Genomic DNA, 6,400 nt, shown 5'->3' with positions numbered 1-6,400 from the left:
AATCAACGACATACGCCAGTTATATTGCCGCTCAGGAAATAGTCAGGCACGGGAAGCAGTTTACAGATGGTGAATATATAAAAGAATCTTTCATTAAGATTTCAGAACATCTATTCACGGACTTTAAAAACAAGAGTGAAATTGTGCAGAAAATCAGGGATATGCCCCTCTCTGCAAAGACTGTCAAAGACAGAACCATAAAAATGGCAGAAGACATCACAAGACAGCAAATTAAAGACATCAATTCAGCTGTGGCCTACTCGATTGCCTGTGACGAGTCTAAAGACAAAGGTGATATTGAACAAATAGCGTTGTTCTGCCGGTATGTAAACTCTGCCGGGCCACAGGAAGAACTGATTGAGTTGATACCTCTAAAAGACCAAACACGGGGGGAGGACATCTGTGAGGCTGTCTTGAATTGTTTAAGAGCCAAAGGAATAAAGACCACCCATCTGGTGTCAGTAGCTACTGATGGGGCGCCGAATATGACGGGAACGCACAAGGGATTTGTGGCTTTACTGCAGAAGTCGCTGGACAGAAAGCTGCTGACTTTTCACTGCATCTTGCACCAAGAGGCACTGTGCGCTCAAACATTTCCTCCGGAATGCACAGAAGTAATGGATGTTGTCATTCAGATTGTCAATAAAATAATGGCAAAAAGTTTAAATCACCGTCAATTCCGTTTGTTACTGGACGAGCTGGAAAGCGCATATTCTGATCTCCTGCTGCACAACAAAGTCCGGTGGCTGTCCAAAGGGGAGGTGCTGAAACGCTTTGTCGCGTGTCTGGAAGAAGTGAAAACTTTCCTGGGCAGCAAAGGGCTCAACTTTCCTGAGCTGGAACAGCCAGAGTGGCTGGAAAAGCTACACTTCATGGTAGACATGACAGCGCACCTGAACACGCTGAACACAGCTCTTCAACGGGGTAAGGACGTACAGCCCTGCACATGTTGGAGGATGTTTTGGCATTCGAGCGCAAGTTGACGTTGCTTGCCAGAGATTTACAGAAAGGCACATTGTCTCACTTCCCCAATTTGAGAGAGTTCAAACAAGGTCACGACATGATAAATTCGGAGTATTTACATTCTGCAATCATCGCAATGCAAACATCGTTTGGGAAACGCTTCTGTGAGTTCAGAGAGGAAAAAAACACATTATCCTTCCCGGTCACTCCCCTAAGCATCGATCCATCCCTACTAAATACGACTGCATTGTCAGGTGTGAGTCAACCTGAACAAGTATGATAAATATTTTAATTGCCTATTATTTTACGTATATTCATATGTTTTCATTGTTCAGTGAAATAGTCCTTTTATTTTTCAGGTTGACAGCTGGCTGACGTTATTTTTGGTTTGCTGCTGGCGGCAAATTTAAGTTTGGTGTTTTTCATAAATACAAGGACTCAAATAGACGTTGAGTATTTTACTTAAAAGTAACCTTCAACCCAACGTCTTTTTTTCGGAGTTCAAAATGTTTTTGTTGCATGCAGAAATGTAATTTCATTTTCTCTGCAGGAGTTCATCAATTTCATAAATGCAACACATTATAGTTTGTTTATACATAGCATAAAGGCAAAACAAAACGTTGTATGCAGTGTTATTTCATTTTAAATGTCAAGCGGGTTTTGCGGCTCCCAGTGTTTTCTTTTCTGTGGGAAACGGGTCCAAGTGGCTCTTTCAGTGGTAAAGGTTGCTGACCCCTGGTCTAGACAGTGAAGAAGCGGAGCAAAGGATTCAATCAACCATCCTTCCTGCTCAGAATGTGGGGAGGGATTCACTTGATCATCTGACCGACTGGTATGCCCATCAGTTCACACAGGGGAGAGGCCATTCACCTGCTCAGACTGTGGGAATGGATTCACTTGGTCATCTCAATTGAAGGTACTTCAGAAAGTTCACACTGGGACAAGGCTGTTCTGTGTGTGAGAAGGGATTCAGCTGGTCATCTCACCTGTGGACACACCAGTCAGTTCACACTGGCCAAATGCTAGTTATCTGCTGAATTTGTGGGGAAGGATTCACTCAGTCATCTGACTTAATGGCTGACCAGTGAGTTCACAATCGGGAGCAGCCGTTCACCTGCTCGGACTGTGGGAAGGGATTCACTTTTTCATCTAAACTGAAGGTACATCAGCGAGTTCACACTGGAGAGAGGCCATTCTTCTGCTCAGACTGTGGGAAGGGATTCACTCAGGCATCTCACCTACTGATACATCAGTCAGTTCACACTGCAGAGAGGGATTTCACCTGCTCAGCCTGTGAGAAGAGATTCTTTCACTCTTCCACCCTAGAGAGTCACCAGCAAGTTCACACTGGGGAGAGGCCATTCACCTGCTCAGAATGTGGGAAGAAATTCACTCAGTCATCCAACCTACAGATACATGAGCGAGTTCACACTGGTGAGAGACCGTTTACCTGCTCAGACTGTGGGAAGGGATTTCATCAATCATCCACTCTACAGAGACATCAGCAAGTTCACACTGGGGAGAAGCCGTTCACCTGCTCAGAATGTGGAAGGGATTCACTCAGTCATCCTCCCTATTGGAACACCAGTCAGTTCACTCTGGGGAGTGGTGGTTCACCTGCTGTGAAAGTGGGAAGGGATTCACTCGGTCATCCAAACTACTGGCACACCAGCGAGTTCAGACTGGAGAGAGTCCATTCACCTGCTGTGAATGTGGGAGTGAATTTGCTTGGTCATCTGATCTACAGACACACCAGCGAGCTCACAGTGGGGAGAGGCCATTCACCTGCTGTGAATGTGGGAAAGCATTCATATGATCATCTCATCTACTGAGACACCAGTGAGTTCACACTGGGTAGAGACCATTCACCTGCTCAGTCTGTTGGAAGGGATTCCATTGATCATCCAATCTTCATAGATATCAGCAATTTCACAATGGGGAGAGGCCATTCACCAGCCCAGACTGTTGGAAAGGATTCACTTCATTATCTCACCTACGGAAACAACAGCGAGTTCACACTGGGGAGAGGCCATTCCCCTGGTCAGATTGTGGGAAGTGATTCACTCGGTCATCCCACCTACAGAGAGACTGGTCAGTTCACACAGGGTAGAGGCTGATCACCTGCTCAGACATTGGGAAGAGTTTCTCTCAGCCAAATCAACCAGATGTGCACTGAGTTCACACTGGGGAGAGGCCATTCACCTGCTGTGAATCTAGGAAGGGATTCACTTAATAATCTAACCTTGTGACACACTACCGGGTTCACACTAGGGAGAAAGTTTCAGTAAGCTGTATGATGGATATTTGTCCATCACTGTTGCTGAATGCAATCTTGAGAGTGACTGTTGGTGCTGAACTCTGCAATTATTGCTGCTGCTCACCACACCCAGTTCTGCACCCTGGTCACTGAGCATGGGAGGAGTTTCTTCTGCTGCACATTCAACTTTAATGGGACTGGAGTTTAATATACTGGATCTGAGACAAATAAATCAGTTCTATTTTGAACTTTGTCTCCAGTACTTAGTGAATTTATAACACAACCAGTATACAGTAGAGAGTCAACTCAGGCCATCTGGACCCTGCCAGTGATTCAGTTCCGTGATGGTCCTTTTAAATCCTCCCCTGTTGTTCCCCTCTCACTCTCCCTGTGGCGATGGGTTCCAAACAGTCACTACTCTGTGGGTGAAGAGGTTTCCCTTGAATTCTCTGCAGACTGAAGAAGTTGAGTTGACTGCAGTTCTGTCTTTTTTTTTAATAATTTTTTTTATTGAATTTTCAAATAGGTTACAGAAAGAAAAAAATTATCAACCTTTCCCCCCGCCCCTTAACCCATCCCCAACCCCTCCCCCCTAACATATTCCTATAGAAAAAAGAAGAGTAAAAAGAAAGAAAGAAAGAATGCCTGGATATCAGAATATCCCCACATGCTCCATGGAGTTCAAAATAGCTTTAATATGTATATTTCTTTCTTTCTCCAGATAACCAATAATTTTATCTTTGGAGCACCTATATATTTAATTCTATCTTTTGTAAATAAGGGCACCAAATTTTCAGAAATATTTCAAATTTATCTCTTAAATTATAAGTAATTTCTTCAAGTGGAATGCAGCTAAAAATTTCATTAATCCAACGATCTATACTTAAGTATGAATCCGATTTCCAAGTAACTGCAATAACCTTTTTGGCTACTGCCAATGCAATTTTTATGAATTCTTTCTGATATTTATTCAATTTGGATTTCGATTTTATCCCTTCAATGTTGCCTAGTAAAAATAATGTTGGATTATGTGGAAGTAGTATTCCAATAATTTGTTCCAGTAAAACTCTTAAATTTGTCCAAAAAGTTTGAATTTAAAAAAAGACCAAGTAGAGTGTAAAAAAAGTACCAATTTCTTGATTACATCGGAAGCATTGATCAGATAAATTTGGGTTTATTTATTTTTTGTGGTGTAATATATAATTGATGTAAAAAATTATATTGCACTAGTCTTAGCCGGAATTTTGGTGTATTTGTCATACTGTCAAGACATAGTCTTGACCAATTTGTTTCTTCAATTTTAATATTCAAATCAGTTTCCCATTTTTGTCTTGACTTATAAATTCCTTGTTTAATTGCCTGCTTTTGAATCAAACTATACATACAAGAAATAAATCTTTTAATTTTTACTTTTTGAATTAAAATTTCTATTTCATTAGGTTTCGGCAATAACATTGTTTGACCCAATTTATCTCTTAAATAAGCCCTTAATTGGAAATAACAAAAAAGAGTGTTGTTTGATATTTTATATTTATTCTTTAATTGATCAAATGACATTAATATAGCTCCTTCAAAACAATCTCCTATATATCTAATCCCTTTTTGAAACCAGTTGTATTAAAGTTGGTTATCCATTGTAAAAGGAATAAGTTTATTTTGAATTAAAGGTCTCTTTGCTAATAAAGATTTCTTTATCTCATCATCAACATTTATCTTATTCCATAAATCAATCAAATGTTTTAATATAGGAGATTCTTTCTTTTCCCATATTCATTTAGATTTCCACATATATATATAAAATATTCTGGTATATTTTCTCCTATTTTATCTAGTTCTATTCTAATCCATGCTTGTTTATCTTCATCAAAGGAAGATGCAATAAATCTAAATTGATTTGCTTTATAATAATTTTTAAAGTTTGGAGGTTGTAACCCTCCTAGGTCAAATTTCCATGTCAATTTTTCCAACAATATTCTTGACATCTTACCTTTCCAAAGGAACTTCCTCACACATTTATTTAACTCTTGAAAAAACTTCTGCAGTAATTGTATTGGTAGTGTTTGGAATAAATATTGTAATCTAGGGAATACATTCATTTTTATAGCATTTACTCTGCCTACTAATGTTATTGGTAACATCATCCATTTATCAAGATCTTCTTGAATTTTTTTCAATAATTGTAAATAATTTAATTTATATAAGTTCTTTATATCATTATCAACTCTTGTATCTAAATATTTTACATCATTTATCTGCCATCTAAATTGAGTTATTAGTCGACTTTGACTATAATCTCCTTTAGTAAGGGGTAGAATTTCAGTTTTATCCCAATTTATTTTGTAGCCTGTTATTTTCCCAGATTCTTCTAATCTAGAATACAATGGGTTTGTTAAATAAAGCAAAACATCGTCGGCAAATAAATTAATCTTATATTCCTCCTGGTTAACTCTGAAACCCACAATATCTGGGTCTGTTCTAATTAATTCAGCTGGTTCTAGCGCTAACACAAATATAGCAGGTGATAATGGACAACCTTGTCTAGTTGACCTTGTTAACTGAAATGATGTTGAAATTTGACCATTTATCATTACTTTAGCTTTGGGATTAGTATTTAAGGTTTTAATCCATTTTATAAAAGATTTTCCTAACCCATACTTTTCCAATACCTTAAATAAAAAATCCCATTCCAATCTATCAAATGTTTTTTCTGCATCTAAAGCAACTGCCACACTCATTTCCTCCCTCTTTTGTGCCAGATGAATTATACTAAGTAACTGAGTTACATTATCTGCCGCTTGTCTATTTTTAGTAAATCCTGTTTGATCCATATGTATTAATTTTGGTAAGTATTTAGATATACTATTAGATAAAATATTTGCTATTATTTTATAGTCGGTGTTCAACAAAGAATTAGGTCTATATGATGTTTGCTTTAAAAGATCTCTATCTTTTTTTTGGCAATACTATTAGAATAGCTGTCGAAAAAGATTCTGGAAGTTTATGCGTTCTTTCTGCTTGGTGTATTAATTCCATAAAAGGAGGAATTAGTAAATATTTAAACTTTTTGTAAAATTCAGGCAGAAAACCATCTTCTCCTGGGGATTTATTACTCTGAAGTGATCCTAGAGCTTCTTTGACCTCTTTTAATGTAAAGGGCATATCTAATCCCTTCTGTTCTTC

Source organism: Hypanus sabinus, chromosome 5, assembly GCF_030144855.1.
Source record: "Hypanus sabinus isolate sHypSab1 chromosome 5, sHypSab1.hap1, whole genome shotgun sequence".
Lineage (NCBI taxonomy): Eukaryota > Metazoa > Chordata > Chondrichthyes > Myliobatiformes > Dasyatidae > Hypanus > Hypanus sabinus.
This window is presented reverse-complemented; position numbering follows the sequence as displayed.